The following is a 23,663-nucleotide window of genomic DNA, read 5'->3' as shown; positions in this document are numbered from 1 at the left end:
GACTTGTGCTGTGTTTTGCTTTTACTGGGTACTGGCAGGGTCCTAATGGAAGAAAATTTTAACAGGAGTGCACCGAGAAGATCACAGAGAAACACAGAATTCCCCCTGGAAGGGGATCAAAATGTCTCAAGTCTGGCTCTCAGAGAAGCACCCTATATTCTCTGCCAGTGCTTACTTGACAGAAAACCTGCCAACCATAGCGGTCAACTGTGCAGCACTTTGTCTTGCAGAATCTGTTGCTGCCACACTCCGCAAACACACGCTCCCCAGGCAGCAATTGCAATAGGTATTGTGGCAATGTAACAGCCAGCCCTAACAAACTTCTTTTTGTTCCCAGATACACTTATTCAGCTGTCTTTGTTTTGCTCCACTCTAGTTTTACATAAGAAACCACAGAGATGTCAAAATCCTCTGAAACTAGTCAGTGGTAGAGTGGTGTGATGGTAAATAAAAGTGATGGCTGCTGGACAACCTTGACTCTGTCCCAGACCTTGGCTTATTTTGGGACCGTATGCAAGTCGTTTTATCACTTTGTGCATTTTCTGCCTTCAGATTCTGCTTTTGCTTTGGCTGCTCAAATGGTCCTCTTTCCAAATGAGTCTGCATCTCCGGATTCTTGTTAAAACCACACGATAAATAAACAAACAGCAGCAATAAATGGCTTTTCTTGAAAAGTGTCTTAGCAACACAGGAGCAAATTGAATAAAACAAGGGCACTCCTGTGCACTTTTACCAGGGGAGTGGTATGTTCAAGGTAAGATGGATGTCATCCTCCCACTCAGTGAATCAGGATGGCTGCATCACGCAAGAAAGGACTAGCAACCTGTGCAGGTCTCTGACTGTGCTGCAACACTAGCCAGCCCTGCAGATGATGGGGGAGACTATTTAATAGCACCATGCTTCAATATGCTGAGAGAGGCAAACAATTCTAAGGTAAAGTGCTGCTGCCACATGGTCCCCTCCGAGCTGATGAGAGCTGGAACGGGCCCTTATTGTTGCTCTAGGTAACACGGTTGCTCTGAGTTATTACTAATCTTTACATGGTACCAGGAGTGCTGACACAAATCCAAAAGAAATTTTTAAAAGGCAGCCACAAAGATACAGCAGAAGAAAAAGGTAAGGGCTGGGAGCTAAGTCAGAAGCAATCAAGCCTCCAGCTTCATTGCTTGCTGTAGAAAATATGGACTGTAATTGGAAAAGTTTTAAGCTGTATCTCACAGCAATTTGTGCAACTGAGAAGCCTGATAAACACAAATTAGCTTTGCTTCTTACAATTTCAGAGTCATTATTGATAGTTTTAATGCATTACACAGATAGAATAAGAAGAAAAATGATGGCAACAACATTTGGTATAATTTATTTTTTTTATCAACCCACAGAAGCTTTTATTTGGGGGAAATACATGCTGAAGTGTTTTCTCCTATTTCAGGTTTACATTTTCTCAGAGAGTAGAATCTAATTTCCCATTGTTAGATGTCTGAAAGGTTCTCATTTCATATTTAAGTTAAATATTTTATTCACAGAACTCTGGCAATTTTGTCTTTATGCATGTATACACCTAATTGGAGAATAAAGGTCATAAGTGTTATTCATTCATGGAGAATGATTAACCATTATGCAATAGATTCACATACATATTCTTAATATTCCTGTAAATTTATTCATTTTATGGTAAATTTAAGAAACATCTATATTGCTTTTTTTTTTTTTTTTTTTAGATAAGTGCTCTATAAACAGCTGAGACTATAAAGCTAGCTGAAGTCTACACCGTTTGGTCTCAAAAATTCAATACACTGCAGTAAGCAGGAAAGATTAAGTGACTTGAGTTCAGTAGTTTAAAAATATTTTCCAAGTCTCCTCTGTGAGAGGCTTGAGATTGTTCACATGACTTTCTCCCACAGAATTACGGTCATGGAAAGAAAGCAATTTCTCTTTCATACTCAGTCCGGGAAAGAAAACTTGCATTGAAAGAAAACCGCTGAAGTTGTACCGTTCAGCAGTCCAGCAATAAGAGATACCATATTTGCCACCTATTAGCATCACTTTATCAGTATTGCCACGATGGAGAATCCTAACACAGAGAGATTAAGGTAAAAAATACCCACTAATTCAGGTTGCTCTCTTTGAAATACCTTGGACTTACTTTTTTAAAGGATTTACTGTATATAGCAGCTAGCGTATCAAAAGACAGTTTCCATAGATTTCAGCAGCATTTGAAAGTTATCCCTGTTTCTGCAAATGAGACCCTGAGGTATTGAATCAGATATCCAGAAAATGAAGAAAACACAGTAAAAAGACCACCTGTGAAATACCTGCTTTATATGATGTTCTTTCCACAGTGCTTTTTTCTGCATTTTCTTTCTGCAATGCCTTTTTTCATTAACTGCACCTCTTCCAAATCTCACGTCTCCCCAGTTCTCTGTCTGCTATCCTACAGAAAAGGAAGCCTCATTCATAAGAAATTGCACACCACCAGGAGACTGAAAATTGAACCTAAAGCTAGTTGATGCTTTCCTATATGAAAATTTTTGTCTTGTTAATCGGTGATGTATTGAAAGCAAATAGCTTTGAGGAATGAATTGGATTGAGTGCTTTGAATTATTTTTTTTTACTTAACTCCAAAATGTTAGATTATCTTAGTTTCAGAAGTATTCAGTTATACCTGTAATTCAAAATCACTTATTTTAACTGAATTTTATTTTATGATGTAATAATGCTTAAAGGAATAAATGTCAAAACTATATCCAACTTCTTCAACATTATGAGTGAGAAACCTGTCACCTGATATGACTTCTTTTTCCCCACAATTTAGTCTGAAAAGTGATTTTTTCCAATTCTTTGGTTTCCTTTGTCTTTTCACAACATTCCCTCCAGGCCCAATCATGGAATTTCAGAATTTCCTGAAAACTGGAAAGTCTAGGTCTTGCAAATGTCACAAGACACTTTAACACACATCTATGAAGTCTGTTTTTAAAGTTGGGCCATATCGGCTCTTTTCTCCTGCTTTTATGCTCATCAGTTTCCATTTTCCTCACTGGATCCTAAGATCTCACTGTATATATTTTCTTGTCTCCTTCACCTTCTTCACCCATCTTTGTTGGTCCTTATTCCCATTCTTTGTTCCCATCCATGACATCTTTTTTTTTTTTTTTCTGTTTCTTGCCAGCCTCCCCCCTTCTTTCTCTTTCCTAAGGAGCTCCATGACAAACTTTCCTTTTCTCCATAGGCTTGGTTTCTTCTTCCCTTCATTCTTTCAGATGAAGCAGCTTTTTCTTCTGAGGTCTGGCACAACGTCATGGACAGCTCTGAAACAATCATCTTGTTACTGATAGTCCAGTTGGCCAAACGAAGCTTACAGCTGCATTTGCCAGCAGACATTGTACAGCGTCACACTGGATTGTGCTCACCATAGACAGGAAGTTTGGGGAATTTTACCTGTTAGCAATGGCCATATTTAAACAGCCATTTGTAAACAGCTTGCTCCTTGTACAAACACAAGATGTACCTCCCTGTCTTAACAGTCTCTCCTCACCAAACTTCTTGACCTTGCTTCAGGTAATGAGGAAAAGAAAATAAAAATTACTGATGCTTAAAGAAAAAGACTATCAAGTATCATTTTGTTTTTCAACTTACATGAAACAACCTAATTTTCTCAGGCATTATTCTTCAAAACAGCTGGAACGTATGGAAAATAAATACCTAAATAAACCCTACAAAAGCAGCCAGAAGTAGATACCTTATCAGAACAAAAATTATAGGTTGACAAAGTTATAAGAAACTGAGAGGAGTTTCAAGGGCAACATCCACCAATTTTAATAATAGGTAGTGTTATCCGCTCCACTGATAATAAAATACAAAGTGAAATAACCCATGAGTAAAGCAATATATTAGCAACAGTGTTAGCAGATATTAGTCTCCCTCTGGTCAAATCTTTCCAGCCCAACATTAAACCTACAGGCTAGTATAAAAAAGTTGACAACATGCTTTGGGATTGAATTAGGGGCTTCTAGCTTCTAAAGCTCCCTTACTGTTTTTTTCTCAAATCACACAAGCATATGCTCGAGTTTCAATGGGTAATATGAACCCTGCTTGAACCTGAGCTGACCTGTATAGAGACAGCTAAAATGCCTAGGTATTGATGTTACAATTTCTAAAGAAAATTCAAATAAACTACCCATGGAGATGAAGGAACTGGTTATACCAACACTGGCAGTGAGCAGTACATACTACAAAACAATTTGTGTTACATAGCAGTCTGGGCAGAGTTCCTGAAGGATGCTTTAAAAGGTGCTAACATTGTATCTCCTCACCAATTATTTAAAAAAAAAAAAAGAAAGAAGAGGAAAAAGTTGTGGCTTAGGTATATTTCATATGAGGTTTGCTGAGAATATTCCCTCTCAGTAGAATAACAGCAACTGGTAATGACTGAAATCTTACTTCTTTTGTAGCAGCATTTGGCTTTATTTGCATCAATCATGAGAGTTCGTTCAGTCTTTTTTATTAGGTCGGGATGTAATGAATACAGAATGGCTGGCAGAAAACTCAGTCTACTCAGGAGGAACAAACTATGTGGGCTGAGTCTCATCAAAGCCATTGTGCTGATCATGGTTATGCAGATAACGGTTAATATCTGTTCAGGAAAAAAAAAAAAAACAACTTTCTTTCTCTTTATTTCTTTTTTTTTTTTTTTTTTTTTAAGGAGGACTGAATGTTTCCTGGCTCTGCCTAAACCTCTACTCACTTGTTGAAAATAAAAGTCCTATTTATATTTGGCTGAAAGAGGGATATAATGGAATTCACTGGCTAAGATGGTGCTCTCATCCTCTGCTCTTAGCTCTGAGATAGTTACAGATCTTGGACAGCTCTTAACAGTGTTTGACTGTGGACAGTCACAGAATCACAGAATCTTCATTGTTGGAAGGGACCTTTGAGATCATTGAGTCCAATCACAGAAAAAAACAAAAACAAAACAAAACAAAACAAAAAAAAGAACAAAACACACCAAAAAAACCCCCCACAAACAGACACAAACCAACAATCTCGGGCACTAGAGCATGCCCTGAAGTGCCATGTCTACACGTTTCTTAAATACCTCCAGGGATGGCGACTCCACCACCTCCCTGGGCAGGCTGTTCCAGTGCCTGACCACTCTCTCAGTAAAGTAATTCTGCCTAATATCTAATCTAAACCTCCCCTGCTGCAACTTTACACCATTTCCTCTGGTCCTGTCATTATTCGCTTGGGAGAAGAGGTCAACACCCACCTCTCTACAACCTCCTTTCAGGTAGTTGTAGAGGGCAATGAGGTCCCCCCTCAGCCTCCTCTTCTCCAAACTAAACATGCCCAGTTCCCTCAGCCTCTCCTCATATGACTTGTTCTCTGCACCCCTCACCAGCTTGGTGGCTCTCCTCTGGACACGCTCCAGCAGCTCAATGTCCTTCCTGTAGTGAGGGGCCCAGAACTGAACACAGTACTCAAGGTGAGGCCTCATGAGGGCCGAGTACAGAGGCACCATCACTTCCCTACTCCTGCTGGCCACGCTATTCCTGATACAGGCCAGGATGCTGTTGGCCTTCTTGGCCACCTGGGCACACTGCTGGCTCATGTTAAGCCAGCTGTCCACCAACACCCCCAGGTCCTTTTCTCCTGGGCAGCTTTCCAGCCACTCTTCCCCAAGCCTGTAGCCTTGCCTGGGGTTGTTGTGACCGAAATGCAAGACCCAGCACTTGGCCTTATTAAACCTCATCCCATTGGCCATGGCCCATTGATCAAACCTGTCCAGGTCCCTCTGTAGAGCCTTCCGACCCTCAAGCAGATCAACACTCCCACCTAGTTTGGTGTCATCTGCAAACTTACTGAGGGTGCACTCAATCCCCTTATCCAGATCATCAATAAAGATATTAAACAAGACTGGCCCCAAAACTGAGTCCTGAGGGACACCACTGGTGACCGGTTGCCAACTGGATTTCACCCCATTAATCACAATTCTGTGGGCACGGCCATCCAGCCAGTTTTTTACCCAGTGAAGAATACACTTGTCTATGCCATGATTCACCAGCTTCTCCAGGAGAACACTGTGGGGGATGGTGTCAAAGGCCTTACCAAAGTCCAGGTAGACAACGTCCACAGCCTTCCCCACATCGAGAAGGCAGGTCACATGGTCATAGAAAGAGATCAAGTTGGTTAAGCAGGACCTCCCTTTCATAAACCCATGCTGGCTGGCCCTGATCCCTCGGCTGCCCTGCACTTGCCGTGAGAGCTCACTCAAGATGATCCTCTCCATGATCTGTCCCGGTACCAAGGTCAGGCCAGCAGGCCTATAGTTCCCTGGATCCTCCTTCCAGCCCTTCTTGTAGATGCGCGTCACATTGCCCACCCTCCAGTCATCTGGTACCTCTCCTGTTGACCAGGATTGTTGATAGATAATGGAGAGAGGCTTGGTGAGCTCTCCCGCCAGCTCTCTGAGTCCCCTTGGGTGAATCCCATCCAGCCCCATGGACTTATGCGTGTCCAGGTGCATAAGCAAATCATTAACTACTTCCTCCTGGATTACGGGGGGGGTGTTCTGCTCTCCATCCTTATCTTCCAGCCCAGGAGGCTGAACACCCTGGGGGTAGCTGGTCTGACTATTGAAGACAGAGGCAAAGAAGACATTAAGTGTCTCAGCCTTCTCCTCGTCCTTAGTTGCAATGTTTCCCCCCACATCCAGTAAGGGATGGAGATTCTCCCTGACTCTCTTTTTGTTGACATATTTATAAAAACTTTTTTTGTTGTCCCTTATATTAATGGCCAGGTTGAGTTCCAGCTGGGCTTTTGCCTTCCTAATTTTTTCTCTGTATAACTGAACAAGGTCTCTGTACTCTTCCTGAGTTGCCTGTCCCTTCATCCAAAGGTGGTAAACCCTTCTTTTTTCCCTAAGTCTCATCAAAAGCTCTTTGTTCATCCAGGCCGGCCATTTTGCCCACCCTTTAATTTTGCACCTCATGGGGACAGGCTGCTCCTGGGCCTTTAGGATTTCCTTCTTGAAGAGTGTCCAGCCTTCCTGGACCCCTTTGCCCCACAGGACTATCTTCCAAGGGCCTCTCCCAACCAGGGTTCTGAACAGGCTAAAGTCCGCCCTCCGGAAGTCCAAGGTGGAGGTTTTGCTAACCCCCTTCCTTACCTCACTAAGAATTGAAAACTTGACCATTTCATGATCACTAAGCCCAAGTCATTAGTGCCTGTGCTCTTGAGTCCACTGAGGTGTGTGGTTTGGGATGTCAGTGAGTTTTGACAAAGTGGTCCACCCTCTCTGAAGCCAGTTTGTGAGCTGCACACGAATCCATGCACAAAGCAGCTGCAGCTCAGCCTCCGGCCCCAGCTCCAACCTCAGCTAATATTAGTTGCATGGTCTGACACGGGCTGTTTATAAATTACCACCAATAATTATTTGCTAGCATGCTCAGTGGAAGGGGAAAAGCATCACGAAACAAGACAAAAGTTGTCAAATGACAAAATGCAGCACCATATTAACGTACTAATGCATCTAGAACTTGCCACAGACACAACAGACTCTTGGAAGTCATTCAGGCAAGAATCTGTTTTCTTCTAAAAGGAGGTGAAACTATGAAAAAATATGGCAACATGAAGGTCTATATCTATCTTAATATATTGGGGTCAAATTATATTTGCAGGATCCAGGGCACATGTTTCACTCACCAGCCTAAAGCTTAGTGAAAGAGAACAAACCATGACACAGATATAGAAATTACTCCCCCCTCCCCCCCCAGAAAGAATGACTTGTTTGCAAGGAAATCGATTTCATACCTGAAATCAAAAAGGGAGAAATTTTTTGAAGCATTTATAGGAGACTTCAGTCCAGCAAGTCTGACATGCTGTTTGGAGGGTTTGTACAAACTCTAATGTAAGATCAGATTGTAATGGGCCTCAGAGACATGGAACAGAGATAAAAAATACTTTTGAAAACCAGCTTAAAGATAACAGAATAAGCAACTGAAATTTGCCAGCCTGCAGAATGTACTCAGATCAGATTACAATTTTTGATTTCTTTTTTCTGCTCCTTGGTGACACAGTGGACTAGGTTTTAAGGCAAAATAAAACAAAACCCACAAGCAAGCAGAAGTAAAAGAAAAATGAGCCTGCAAGAGGCAACAGTGTTTTCCAGATTGGAACAAAAACTGTGAAGAGGACAGAGATAAGCACAACTGAGCACTAACCTGCATTTGGCAGAGCTGCTCTCTGCAAAAAAAATAAAGCCATTAGAGCACAACCTCACTGACAGTACCTAAGGAGAAAAAAGGTACACATATGTAAGGAAGTAGATTAGTTATTTGTAGAAATTGCTCAAAGTCACATCCACTGACTGGAATACTACATGGAAGCTTCAACACTCAGGAGATCTCACAAGTGAGTCTGACGTCTGAAGTTTGAGTGAAAGATCTGAAGAGAAAACGTAGGCACAAGGAAAGATATAACAATGAAACACTGCAGAATTTTTTCCCAGAGTGAGTGGATGTCACTGGGGCATAAAGGTAAGACAAAGTCTTGAAAACAGAAAGTTTGGAATTGATTCAAAAGTTCTAGGGCTGAATATATGTAAGATACTGAACACGAAATACAGTTTATTTTATAGAGCAACAGGCAGCCAAGAAGGTGGCAAACATAGAGATTCAATAAAACAAAAAGAGAGTAAAAGAGTAGCCATAGTTTCAGCAAGTAGCCAAATAAGGGAAGAAAGATTTCTCAACTTTTAGAAAGCTTGGTAACAAAGAGAAATGTATAGAAATGTATGAAAAAGAAAAGATTTAAAAATGATCACTGTGATACTACTCATCTAAATAAAATTTTAAAAAATATTAGTTGTTATAAGATTAGCTCAGATCTGTTAGTGGTGGAACAGTTGTGAACCCCTTCTCTATTCGTATCCCCATTACCCAGAAATAGCTCTGACTCCCCACATATTTCCCCATCTATACAACCAAGCATCACATTAAGGTTTTTTAGTCACAGAATTTTTCAGGAACCTTTTATTGAATATTCATCCACTGTGACCATTTCATCTTTTGCAAAGTTTCTGTTTTTAAATTCTCGTATGTTTTGGCTGGCCTTTCACCTTCCTCTAGATTAAGTGTGGGGACTGCATTTGGGAGACATGCTTTTATGGAAACAGCCTGGCTTACCGAACAGTAAAACTTTTCTGTTGGGCTGGCTCCACCTAATCATTATTTTTCACTTCAAATATTTGTGCCACTTTAAAATGTCATCAGTGACATTTATATTAATTACTAGATTGTAGATGGGAAGGATCATTCTGCCTCTAGATACAAAATGCCTGCTGGGTCCTACAAGTCATGAAAATGTTACATTACTTTTTGAAAGAAAAGGGGGACACAAAGAAGGCAGAAAAAATACCACTTCTAATCTTTAATCAGCCACTCAGGTTCACTAATGGAGAAATGCAAGTGCTGGGAAATTATGCTCAATCTCAAGAGGGAGTATACTCCGTACAAACAAAGCCTTTGGAAAAATGTAAGTATTCACTGAGAATGTATCACCGACCTTTTTAAAATGCTTATAACTTGGTTAATATGCACAGATTTTCACAGGGATGGAATAGGAAAAAGCTATAAGCAACAGATGTCAGGGATGTCCTTGTGGGGAACACTGAGCAATTTTCAGTAAAGCAGGATACAGTACAACTAATAAGCATTATTGAGGGAATAGACATTGACCACAGCTTTGAGGTGGATCTGCCCAGGCTTTCATCTCCAATGAACTCTCCTTTCCTCTGACACAAAAGCCTTTAAAGTCAGAGAAGCCAGGTTTTACTGCAGTATTAACTAAGATCCTTATCTTCTGAAGAGAGAAAATCCAAAGTGACTATGCCAGCTGGATCATAAACATCAACAATTAAATGAAAACGTTCATACATAACTCCTCCTTCCCATTGTGTCCTTGCAGGTGAGTCATTTCCTCAAACCCACTTTCAATGACAATTCAGTGACTCTGAATAGCAGCAAAATCTGCCTGGCAACTCCTAGTCCTCAGGAAGTTTTTCAGGAGGACTTGTCTGCCTGCTGCCTGAACAACCTGCAGGCTCCCAGCTGTGTACCTGCATCCTCCTTTCTGCCACACACAGTGGGCCTAGACATTTTGGGCCCAGAAACAAGCTCAATTCCCCACCACGCAGGAGCAATCTTCCCTCCCTCCTGGGAATTTTACTCAATTCAGACTTTTTAAATAAAGATAAGACTATTGTAGATAAATAAATAAATAAATAAATAGGTTGATAATGGTATTGTGCATCACTGATGTAACTGGGGTCATGAAACAAAGCTGATAGGAGCTTGATGCAAACCAACCAGAGGACGTAGCTCTTCACACAGAATGCAGCAGAATCCCTAGACTCCTTCCCAAAAGATATTTTGGATGCCAAAAATTTTACACAGGTACAAGGGGAGGCTGAACAAGCATTTGGAATAAAATTACGCTGAAAGTTACCAGGCTCAGGAAATCTTCAGAGCTGCAAATAGTTGGATGCTGGGAGAGTACTGACTGTAATTATCATGCGCTTGCCCTGTTCTTTCCCGCAGGAGTCAACTTATGACCACTACTGGTACAGAATACTGGACTAGTGCTTTGATCTGAACCAACACAGCTCTTCATAGGTTTTCGCATAATAAAGAAAAACTCAAAAACTATTCATATTCCAAACCAAAGATACGGATGCTTCCAAACTCAGTGCACAGTGCATTTTGCAATGTTTCTCAGTGCACATATATATCTCAATAAGACTTTATTGATATAGTTCAGACCACTGACACATCACTACAGCATCTTTTCATTAAGAAATAAAACCAGATGTGTTTGTATGTATGTGTGCATTCATTCATGTATGTATCTATCTATCTACCTACCAACCTACTTATCATTTTTTAGCCCATCCCTTTGTGTTCTGAGCATCTTTCAGCCAGAAATCTATTCCTTCCTTTGTTTATCAACCAACATCAATCTCAGAGTGCAGGATGCATTAAACACCAATTACAGCTTTTTATTCTGCAGGTGAGCTTACTTGTTTAGTTTTGTTTTGTTTCCAGTCATGGCACATTTGCTGCTTTTATTCCTCAGAATCCCTAGCTTGGATTATTTTTCCTCCAGTTAAGGGTTGGTTCACATAAAAGCAGGCTGCAAACATATCATTTTTAGATGAGCCACCTGGATATTATCATTGCTGTTATCATTTTCCACTTTTGTACCATTGCATTTCTTTCTTTACCAGATGTTTACGAAGTCTCTGTCAATTGCCTTTCTTTCCATTTGCTGAGAGCTGAGCACCAAACTCTGCTTTAATTATTTCAGGGCTGCTCACTTCTATTTTCAGTAGCATGTTAGAAGATAGTAAACCCATAAACAATGACTTCTCAATCTGAGAAACTGATCTTTCTCCCAGTGAATCAGCAACTACACATTAGGGTTGGGCCCCAAAGAGGGAAGGAAACCTTGTGCATAATGAAATGAGTTATTTTGAAAACAGTCTTTATGTCTCATAAATATCCTAATGATGGACCAGATGGAGAAGTTTCATTGTAATGTACAACAAAACATAGACTTCTACCATGTATTATTTATTATTATTTTAATTTAAATCTAGCTATCGCCCGCTAGCCTGTGAACTGTGTAGCTCAGAGTGACATGTGTAGAAGATGACATGAACAAGGAGTTGGTGGTGGCTGGACCATTTAGCACCAACTACCAGTATTAGGAACTACATGAAACCTGAAAGCAAGCCAAAGGAATGGCCAGCACTCAAATACCAGGAGATTTAATCAGCACTGCAGGATGGAGGGCAAGGAGCAAACACCAAATCAGTGGCAAACTTGCAGTCTGAATGCACAATGAGCAATAACTTGGCAATGCCTAGCTGGATCAGGTTTACCTACACTTAATTATTAGAGAAGAAGACAGTGAAGGCTTGCTACTGCCAGCCCCAAAGGTCTAGTGATCTAGATAACATACACTATTGATCTAATACTCCTCTTGAGGTATCAACTGCAGAAACTTCCAAACCCCAGACAAACCAGACAGTCCAAAAGCTATACTGCTGTAATTACTGCTTGCTGCAGATTTCTGAATAGAGCTTAATCCACATAGGCCTTGTAAGATAGCATAATTAAGTTGTGCAAATGATGTAATTACACAATTTCACCAAATTCTGTCTTTTGTTGCACTGAAATAACTTATTATAATCAGCAGTTTGAAGCATATAAGCAAGGGACATATGTAATGTCTCCTAACTACCTAACTATGACAGAAGTCAAAGTCAGCCAAGGTTTTGCAATGGAACTGCCGAGACCTTTTCATTATAATGAGATCCCCAAAGAAGACCGAAAGACTTTGAAACTCAGAAAGCAATGTTTTATTACAGCTTGAGCCAAAACCAAAAAATTGGATAGAAAAAACTCAAAATGACCAATTCAAGCAGAATGGAAACGTGTTCCTAAGCATGTCTTCCTTAGTTACAGGTTTGGTTTCGGCCAACTCAGTGACTTTCTAAGTTTGTCACAAACTTGACTAATCCCCCCTGATCCCTAGGAAGTCCTTTCCACCAGCCTCCAAAGTCTGCCTGTCTGCTCTTCCTGAGCTGCAGACTCCCAGCTCTGTGCTGTAACTTGTCTACGTGCCACACTCAGCTGTCTTGCGAAGTTTTTCCACCCACGTATGCCCAGCTGCTGGATAGACAGGAACCATCTGCTTTATGCTCCAAGGGGCTGCACCTGACCTGGCCTTCATATCCTACAACTGTGAACAAAGGAGTAAAAAAAATTAATTCCTGTCCACTATGCAAATCTCCAACAATTTAATGATAACCTGTTTATGGATTTTAGTATAAAGGGAGATGCTAACCCTAACAGATGCAGCACCACCCTAAAATGAGTTTTTCTGCAGTATAACACTTAGACAAAACAACATTGTTACTCTCCATATATATTTGACAGTAAGGATGAATATGTTAGCCACAGCCTTTGTAAAGATCTGATAAAGGAAGAGGGGGTGCAGAGCAGCAGCAATTAGATTTTACAGTTCTTTGTGAAGTTGATGCAACACAAAGATGTGTTAGTTAAATGTTAAAATGTAAACACATAAATGTCTCAGCTGCCACCATTGTGGAATTGGAACAGAAAGGGATACCTAAATGAAATCTCTTAGAATAGCACGAGGCACTGATACATTGGGAGAGGAAAGCAGCGTAAAGGTTTGAATATGGGTATAAGGTGGCTACATGAAGGGACAGAAAAGTGAGGTTGATGGCTGAGCATATGCTAACCATGGCGGTTCCTGTGGTTCAGCACGAGGTATGAAGGATAAGAGCTGTACAAAAGCACAAGAAAGCATAGGTGTGGGATATATACAAGAAGGAAAAAAGGACTTGGCCCTCCTATGGAATCAGACCTAAGCAGCTTGTACGTGCCTTATGTAAAGGAGTTACTGGGCTTAAGTTCAAGGCCAGTGCTGAAAATAAATACATAGCATGAACCAGTCTGCCAGACTCTGCATGGCATTCTACAGATCTGATGTTAATAGAAAGGTCAGATGCTTTCCCATTCCATGATGGCTTCTGCGATCAGGGTGGCTCTGGCCTGAAGAAAGCACGGAGATGAGCTATGACCTGCTGTGCTTTTACCTTTGGCATACCCTTAAGCTTTAGTTCGGGGAAACAAACCAAAATGCAACATTACGTAACAGCCAATATTATATGAGCTACCAGCTTGATGACTAGGATCCAAAGGAGCAGCTAAAGGCCATTTATTTGCCCACCCCATATGAATTATACCATGAAACTAATGTTTGAACTTAAATAGTATCAAACTATTTATTTCAATTTCATTAACTACATTAAACAATCAAACATTTACAACCATGCCACAATATAAAAGAAATCAGTAGATCCATGGGCTCAGATTTGAAATCACTGAGTCAATATAACGTATTCATATTCGTGACAACTCTAACCTGACCTAAAAGTGGGTCCTTTTGCAATGTAATGTAAGTGACAGTATCCCTACATGAGGTTGGACTAGACTAGAAAGATGCAAACATTTGAAGATAGGGTTCTCCATAGCCAGTAAAGATTTGGCAGTAATACTGAATTAAACATGCCTTGCACTTGGCTCACTGAGAACATTTCATTTCAGCAGAATTGCAATGTTCACTAATGACTGAAACCTTATTATTTTTGTTAAAATTGTCTAGTATTTGGCTTTGTTTGCTTCAGTCATGGGAGTTCATTCAGTCTTTTTTATTAGTTTGGGATATAACGGCTAGCAAAAGCTCTATCAGCTCTGGAGGAACAAACTGTGTGGGCTGAATCTCATCAAATTCACTGATGTTATGCTGATCATGTTTAATATCTGTTCAGGGATGTAAAAACTTTTTACCAGGAGTGAAATTGTACTGACTCTGCCCAGTACCCATGAAAGGAAGATAATCTAAGGGCAACTGAGGGAATACTATTCACTTGTTAAAAATTCCTATTTTAAACAGATTCTAAAGTTGGCTCTAAGCAAAGACACTTTTTCCAGATTAATAACCCTCTCCTTTCTCAGAATCCTGAGCAGATTTACATAGAACCCTAAAGTCAGTTCATAAAATGTGTCTAAACTGGTGGAAGAGAATTTTATGATAGGAAAAAAGTTCACTCTTTTTGAACCTATACAAAAATGCACCCAATATTTCTATTATACAAGGGACCCCAAACCTATGCGTGTGTTTATTATTTACTACCTTCTTTCTGTTAAAATATATTTTTAAATGCAGCACTCCCTTATTCTCGAATTATTCAATTCCCTACAAAAGTGGTGAAAGAGGTGTCTCTTTTCAAACCTCTCCTTTAAAGAAAATAAATCAAGAGGCTAGAAGAGCATTGTATAGCAATTTATTCACAGCTCTGGCTTTCCAAAAGATGTAAAATCAAAATGAGTCTGAGACTTGGATATGCAGGTCCCTGAAGAAGCCAGACAATCTTTCAACCTGTTTTCTCCTTTTCAGGTGCTTGCAGAGCTCCTCTGTTGTTCCTCTTCCTGATCTTCTCCCTGTGAGATCTCAAGCTGCCAGTCTCCCTCCTTTTATTTCTTTGCCTCTCCATGGTACATGTATATCTCCCTCTCTCCTCTGCCACCACACTTTCCTTACATCTGCTGAGGATCTTTCTTGTTTTCAAGCATCCCTTCAGCTGTAGCAGAGCCCTCCCTTTTACACCTGCAGTAGCCCAGCTAGCCCAGCAAGCACCTGGGAGTGGGGGACTGAAGGCTGGTGATGAGCACACAGCCATGCTAACTAGCTATGACACCTCCCAAGTCCTGCTGAGCGTCTCCTGTCCCCCGAGTGTCAATGAGAAAATGCATTCTGCCTGCTGTGGAAGAAAGGCTGTATGATCAGTGAGGCACAAGGGAGAAAAAGATCCAATTTGCAAGATCCCAAATGCTCCTTGTGAGGCACAGGGTACACCTGTTGAGCACTGCCTTCTGTGGGATGTCAACTGTGTTCAGTAACTTTTTGGGTCAGATATATACTGCAGCTGAAAGTTCTGGGCCAGTTCAGATAACTTATTTAGCAGAACTAGAATCCCAAGTGATTAGTTTTCTGAGGAAAATCTTCTACTGAAATATTCTGTGTCACATTCCTCCTATCCTTTAATCTATAGGCAGTGCCTTGAAAACTTATTTGGAGGTAATTTGAATTTAAAAGAGGAAATAAATCCACCCAAATCATCCCAACAGTAGCTGACTTCACTAATCAAGAAAGATTTTACATAGCCAGCGATCTTTCATCAAAGACATCATGAAACCTTCAGTGGAGTCACTCAGGACTTTGTAGGATATTATAAGCATCTTTCATGCAAGCTCTGTCCAAAATTCATTATTAAATTAAGTAAGACTGTCAGAAAAATAGGATGAGGTCAGGCAAGTCTTGTATGAATGTAAGCGGCTGTGGTGTTGCACAGACCCTCAAACAATTCCAGCACCTGTACTCCACCCTAATCCACCTCGTGGACAGCCTTGGAGGACAGAACCTGCAGTCCTCAGCCATGTTCAGCCATACTCACCAACTACATGGCACAAACGCTCTTGCGAGCATTGTGAGGTGGCCTGTTCTCACCACCAGATTTTCATACCCATAATATTCAGTTCATGAACTAAAGGGCTGCCTCAGTTGAACTTTTCTGTTTGTTTTTGATTTTGGAATTTTTCTCTATGACAGTGCTGACTGCTTCAATTCCTAGAATAAAATCTCAGAGACATCTCACTGAGTGGGAGGATTTTAGCTTGAAATGAGGCTTGCTTCATTGCTCATTCTGCATGTGTAGGTACGAGCTGGTCTCCTGCTTTCCAATCCATTGCTGAATTTCAATCAAATTTGACAAAGATTCTGTGAGTTTGGTGAAGGCAGCAATCTAAAGGGCTGTTAGTTCCCCACTGTGACAAAGATGAATAAGATCACCAATTTTTAGGCAGAGACTCAGGCAATTGAAGGAGAGAAAGACAGTAAGAGAGATATGTTGAAAAAAAGGTGTTTGCTTCCTCTGCCCAAAGAACTACTTGCTCCGTTGTTTCTTTCTGTTCCTGAAGCCAGGACCCCCATCATTCCTGCTACATTAACCATTACAATTTCACAACTTTTCTAGGGAACACAATGCATTCTGGTTTCCAAATCTTTGTTTTGTTTAGACTTTTTTTTTTTTTTTTGTAGTTGGAGAAAAACCTGTGGAGAAAGCAAGAGCTGAGAACCTGTTACTCCTTATGAACTGAAACAACAGGATTTTTGCTGATATCTTATATGTCAGCGGTCACTACTGGGTGAATTATTGACAGTTACTGCTCTGCATTATTTTGTTCCCATCCATTGGCTCTGTAAACAGTGTGGCAGGTGACGAACTGCATGGTTCAATGCTCAGCTCTTACGGACCAAAGGGCTTCCAGGAAACACTGGGTAGCTCAGAGACTGAGCTGTGAGGCAAGTACGAATCCCGTTTGACAAAAAGGAAAAACCTTGATTAATAGAACAAATGTGGATCTTTTCTGCTTATGGTTTAGGGTAATCCTTTGTGTCCTTGAATTAGGAAGGCCAATGTCATGCCAGCTGTATTGGCATGCTTGAAAATTCAGCCTTTAGCACAGAATAATGATGAAACTTGGCTTTATAGGAGAAAATCTGATTGAGTTCCAAAGATGAAAATATACCCCCCCAAAATAGAAATAATGTTAGTAATTAGCTGAAAAAGAGTGAGATTCAATGACTTAATAGTACCATTCAAAGAGTTTTAAGCTGTTTATAATTAAGAAAAAGTTTCGAAGAACAGAATATGAACTCTCCTGTTACGAATGGAGGTAGTTTGGTAGGGGTGTTTTGGCAGCAAAGTAATTCCCAAAATAGAGTACTGGATTCACTCCCAGCTAAAAGGAGAAAAACTTGCAGATGTTGCTAATGCAGACAAAAAACAGAACATATATATGTGACCAGATGCGGCAATTCTAAGAATTGCATCTGGCACAGAACATGTGGCTGGTTTAGCATCACACCAAGAAGTGATACTGAGTACTTATGTACTATATCTTTCCGGAGGCCTTGATTCAGCAAACAATTTAAATACATGGTTAACTTAAATATGTAAGTAGTTCCACTGGGATTACTCATATGCAGAGGGACATGTTTAAGCAACTTGCTGAATCAAATCATAAAACCCTTAACAATCTGATCTGACTATGAGTCAACTAACAAGATTCACCGTTTTTTCCTGGAGACAAAAGCTCTTTTCTTTTTCCGTACTTTATTTGCTGCACTCTCTTTCCTTCAGATTTATTTCTTCTCTTGGGTTTTGGTTTGCCTGCCTCCTATTGTTATTGTTCATCAAATATTTCACATACAAGTGCTTTCCAAAACAAGGCAATCAATGCAGAGCAACATATTTGTAGTAATATATAATTAACTGCGTATTTTTCTGTCATGCAATGGCTGTAGGATTTACAAAGTTATTTTCTGCATGCATTTATGCTGATAAGCTAGAAAAGTAAATAAAATCTCATGCAAAAACCTAAAGAGAGCAATAGATGATAGTTATTTGGCCTCACATTAAGCATAACTACTTTTTGGATTTTCAATTATATTCACAACACAATGAGGAGCTGTTAGGAAATTATCCACTTCACTTCACTACTTTCTTCTTTCTTCAGCTCTGGACTGCCCCATCTGTTTTGCTTCATGTATTTTCTGTCTGAGGACTGCTAGAGATGGTGCAATGCAAAGGCTTGAGGGCATTGATTGTTCATGGGAAATCAGCAGATGCCAATGTTTCCTAAAATAAAAATAAAAAAGTACTACACATGATTTCCTGCTTCTAACAAAGGAGAGAAGAGACCCGTTGGTGAAATATTAGAGTAATCCTTTCCTTTTTTTGTTCTTACTTTATTTCCCTCTTTCTCTGTGATTCTCTTGAACACTAAGACTGCTCAACCCCATCAGCGTAAAGGAAGTGGTACAAAAGCACCCCTTGTTCCCATTGCTGCGCAGGAGAACTGACTGGAAGACACAGCCAGAAGGGCTGTCATCTTCTCACCTGCTGCTGGCCCTACCTTCCTCACTCCCTGGTCTCTCTCCTGAACACCCAGTTTTCCCGTTCTCCTTTCTGCCAGCTCTGGCAATCCTCACTCCTTTCCATGAGCCAACTTCATGTGCTAACACAGCAGACAGCTAGCGAGGATTGTCACTGCTTTTGCTTTCGGCTGTCAGGAAGATCCATGGCAGCTCATGGAAAGGTCTGGTGATCACCAAAACCAGTCCAAGACAAGCGGTGGGAATGCATAGCCATGAGCAGGGTGGACAATTTAGGGGCGAAGAGGGAAATCCCTCACTGAACAGCATGCAGCTCTTCAACTGATTCACAAAACTGCGTGCTTAAGATGATGCAGAAGATTTGCCAAAGAATTTGAACAAGAGCCACTGGCAGTATCCACTTCTGCTGGAGAAAATTTCCATATGTGGTTAAGGGATCAAATAGTACCATGTCTCCTAAGGAAGAGCACCAGAGCCCCCACTTCCACATGTTCTGCAAACAGTACAGTGGTCAGCTGGGAACTGGAGGGAAAAAAATCATCACAGCAGGCTGGCAATAGTTTACATGCAAAAAGGGGTTTAATTCTAAAAAGTGTTGGTAGTGAGTTATTTACCTAGCTCTCATGCTTTACCTACAGGACTTTATAAGAACATTATGAGGATTAGCTGATGTTTGTGAAGTGCTTTATGGATGAAAGAACTAAGTGTCGAGGACAGAGGCTACTGACACCAATTGCTTTCTGGCATTCTGCATTATCTATGCAAGGGAAGCAATGAATTTAAACAGGTTTACTAAAAACCATTTGATTAGAAAAGAAATCACTCATGAAAATGCTCTAAGGCAAAGCTCTTCACAGGGAAAGAGGACAGTCCATTCCCTCGTTCTGGTAGGTCAGTAGGACACAGTAGCTCTTACCGTCTAAATAACATGATTTAAATCTTCTAGGTATGTGAGAAAACTCATTCACCAGACACAGCAATGCTATGAAATCCTTCCCCTGAGAAATAAAAAGCAGCAGATTGCAGTTAAGAATTCCATGATGCATCCCAGAAGACAGTCCTTTCAGAGCTGAGCAGAGGGGTCACTAGGCCATTTGCCCTGGGAGCCGGTCACCCAATTAATCTCCACTTAGGAGAGCAGAATAATTGGCCTCTGAAGTAAAAGGTGCTCATTCAGATAAAAACTAGATGTTGTAAACTTTGAGATTTACCTATTCCTAGTTATTAACCTTCATCAGATTTAATTAAGCCCTGTGGGTAAAGCACAAGCACTGAGAAATTTTATACCCATGTCATATTTTCTAAAGGGAGGCTAAGTACAATGTCCTCTATGTCTTCTGCTACGCTGAGTGGGAATTCTGTCATCCAGTGTTTTCCTGTATGTGGTGAAGAACATCTGAGAGTAGTCTGTCTGGAGTAACCTATATTTCTGCTGTTTACATGGAACATAAAGTATCAATGCTTACTTCAGGAACCCTAGTTATTGCTGCCATATGTCTGTTTATGTTAATTCTTCTGTTTAATTCCTTCATAAGTACTAAATATCTGACCAAGTGTGAGAAGGTCCCTACTTTAGAGAGAGGAGACATTGCCCAGAGTATTTCATTCAGTGTCTCAGCAATCAGAACACATCTGTATGTTGAAACTTTACCTGGATATCCACTGTCAAGGCATTTGATGGATACTGAAGTTGCTGGCATGTTAGAGCCATACATGACCTAAACCTCAATGATACAGCATTTTGCATTCAATTCAATTATTTCATTGGAAAGATGTCTAAAAAAAGACCTGATCCTTTAAGATTCACAATTGAGTCAGACATAGCTGAGATGAGGTTGCTGTGAGACAATCACATATATTCCAGACTTCTTATTGGGAAGCTCTGTTGCAAGAAAGAGATATAAGGGGTGCAGGCTGTTTGTCTATACAAAAACAAAAAACCAAAAAAACCACAAAACCAACCAAAAAACAAAACCAAAACAAAAAAAAAAACCAAAAAAACAAACAAAAAAACCCAAACCAAACAAAAAAAACCCAAAAACATTTTTGAAGTAAGTTTATCAATTTGAGGGGTATCGTACCATGCAACAAAAACTGTAGCGCCTGTAAAATGACGGGGCATGTGATTTTTTTATTGCTGCAGTTCCTGCTTAGATTTCTCCAGTCCCTGGAGGTTTTACTGTGCTTCAGTGATTCATTTACAAGTCCCATGTTTGCAAGCGGCAAGAATGCAGTATTAAAACGTACAATGGTGATTTGCAAACTGTGGTCTTTTTTGTCCACAGGGAGCTGAGCAGCTACATGATACTGCTGGCAAGAACACCTTAAAGCATGGAACTGGAACTACTGCTGCTGAAACTGCAGCATTAGAACGAGCCATCCTCAAACCCAGCAGGAAGAAGCATCACCAGAAAGACAAGAAGAAGGGAGAAAGTAAACTACTGCTGCTGTAGAAACAGCCACCGTATAGGACTTGCCATCCTCACCAAGAGAGTGGGAAAAAGATCAACCACTACTGTGGTCCAAGGCTACTTCTAATGAGATCTGCTACCCATTTCATGAGACTCCTGGGATGCTTGGGAGGGATGATTTTGAGAGGGCTGTAGGAGGCTGTGAGGGAGGGTAACAAGGTCTCTCACTGCAGCTCATCTTTCCCTCTCCCGAGATGCCTATCTGCCCCATTGCATGCAGATATGCTATTTTCACCTCCTGCAAGGTGCAGCATGGTCCCTGAACAGCTGATATTTACCATGATATGATGTGCCTCCCCAGCGTTGCAAATGGGGTGAGGGGGGTACAGGCCAAAGGAAGAAAGGGTTTATTGGGCTTTTTGCCTGATAAATCCCCTTCACAGACCCAAACAGGAGCATAGATCAGCTTAAATTGGAGGCAGTTCTTTCAGCAGGAGCACTAACCCCTTACTGCATAAGCAAGAGAGTCATTCTGTCACTTAGGGCCAGAAGGCAGAGCTGTACACAGGATGAGTGGAGGAAAGCTTCTAAACCTCTCTGAAATGGGAAGAAAACCATACATTTTTGCTGAAAATGTCAGCCTTTGAGTCCTTCCCTTGAGGTTCAATGTAACCTCAGTGCATGCCAAACAAAACATGGAACTTTGTTCACTGAGTGGGAAGTTAGAAAAGTTTCCAGGAGCACTGTCATCACTGTCATCTTCACCCACAGGTTCAGAGATGACTCAGTGAATCTGAGGATGCCACTTTTGGAAACCAAGCTGAGCGTGTTGCTCATGCCAGAGACAGGGCTGAGGTCAGGCTTGCTAAACAGGCATAGTCTTGGCCCCATCAGTCATACACTGGTTCCAGGTATTAGGCTTATTTGACTTCTTTAATTGAAGACAAAAGGGGGGCTGTGCATTATGGTTCTGCTGATAAAGTCATTACAAGTTAACTTAACCATATCTGGCCTTGAATCAATGGTCAGAGATTGTCTAGGTATATAATTCAAATTATGTGAATATATAATGGGTGTGTATTTGAATGATCATGTACTTTGTTTTCAAAGACTGATATCTAAAATTTCTGCAGCATCTTCAAGCTTCAGTAAAGAACATGAAAAAGACTACACCTTTTTCCTTGAACGCTTTACTGTTTCCATTGCTAAGCTGGTACTCTGTCAAAGAGGGGGAAATCGTTCTCCTTTAATCTTATTTTACCTTATTTTTTAAATATACTGTTAAAGATATCTGCTATTTCTAATAATTGTTAATAATCATACTTAAAAATATCTAGAGCTCAAGTTCATTTTTAAACAGAACCACATTTTTCCTGATTCTCTCTCAAATGCTAGTGCTGTGATAAAGACAGGAAAAATCAGCATGAACTGCTCCACTGGAGCAGCAGAAGAAAAGAAACCTTCTAGGCAAGATTTACTAATACCAGATTGGGTGGCATGGTACGTTCCAAGTGTTTAAAAATAACAGTGTGACATTAGTGTATTGATGGTGCAAAATCAAAGGACCGCTGTCCTGGTTGGTAGGTCAGGAGTCTGGCAGAGACTGCTATTTTAAGTGGTAGCAAAGTCTGTACAGTGAGAGTATAACCAAGAAAATACTACTAGAAAAATTGTTGCTCTGTTACACCATTGACTGAAGGAAAATTTTAGTTGCAAGGCTGGCTGTACATTGCAGGTTGAATCTGGCCTACTTGCCATGTATTTATTCCGGCAAAAAAATGCACACCTAAATGTTCACAAGCAACATGGACATGACTAAGGACTCATGGGTGCTTGAGCAAAATCCATTAGTCTGAGCAAGGTAGCATGCCTGTGTCTAGTTATTATTGCTTGACTCTGGGGGCAAAGTCAGGTGATTGTGGAATTGGCTGCAATAGTAATTATTTTATATTTTTCACTGCATTGGTGTCTTCCATGTTAATACCAGTAAAATTAAAAAGCTTATAAAAGTAGAAGCCTGCTTTGTCAAGCATAGAGATATCTCAGTGAGAAGTCCATGCATTTTTATATTTTATTTTCTTACCTATATATTGAACCACTCAGATCTTTCAAAGCAAGGTAAAGAAAACCATTACCCATCTTCAAAAGTCTTAACCCAAACTTTAAAAGTCTTATTTCCTTGGTTCCCAGTAAAATGGACAATTTTCTCTCATTAAGAGACTGCATGATCAGAATTTTGTGAACAGTGTGAATTTCCTATTAAAGTTTTGCCACTGGTTAAATATAGAAGTGGCAGAGTAACTCTCAGAGTGGATCGTTTTAAGTCTTCTAAGAGGATTAAAATATCTGATTCAGAGACATAGCCATTAGATGGATGACTTTTCAGAGTAAAGCAAAGCTCAGCCCTGCTCTGATGTTTATTCTGAAACTTCTGTACTTATAAGGTTTACTTTGAAGGTATGTTGCCAGTGTGTTGACTCTGTATTTCAGCAATACTAAATGTGATTGCTTATACTTAAAGTGGCTTTTACTTTATTCAGTAAGACACGTGAAGTTAAAAATAAGGAATGGGATTTTTTTAGCTATGCTCCCCATTGGCTTCAGTTTACTGGGATTTTTGAAAGCCTTGATGATGCTCTTTTTCAG

This window comes from Numenius arquata, chromosome 4 (genome assembly GCF_964106895.1).
Source record: "Numenius arquata chromosome 4, bNumArq3.hap1.1, whole genome shotgun sequence".
Classification (NCBI taxonomy): domain Eukaryota; kingdom Metazoa; phylum Chordata; class Aves; order Charadriiformes; family Scolopacidae; genus Numenius; species Numenius arquata.
This window is presented reverse-complemented; position numbering follows the sequence as displayed.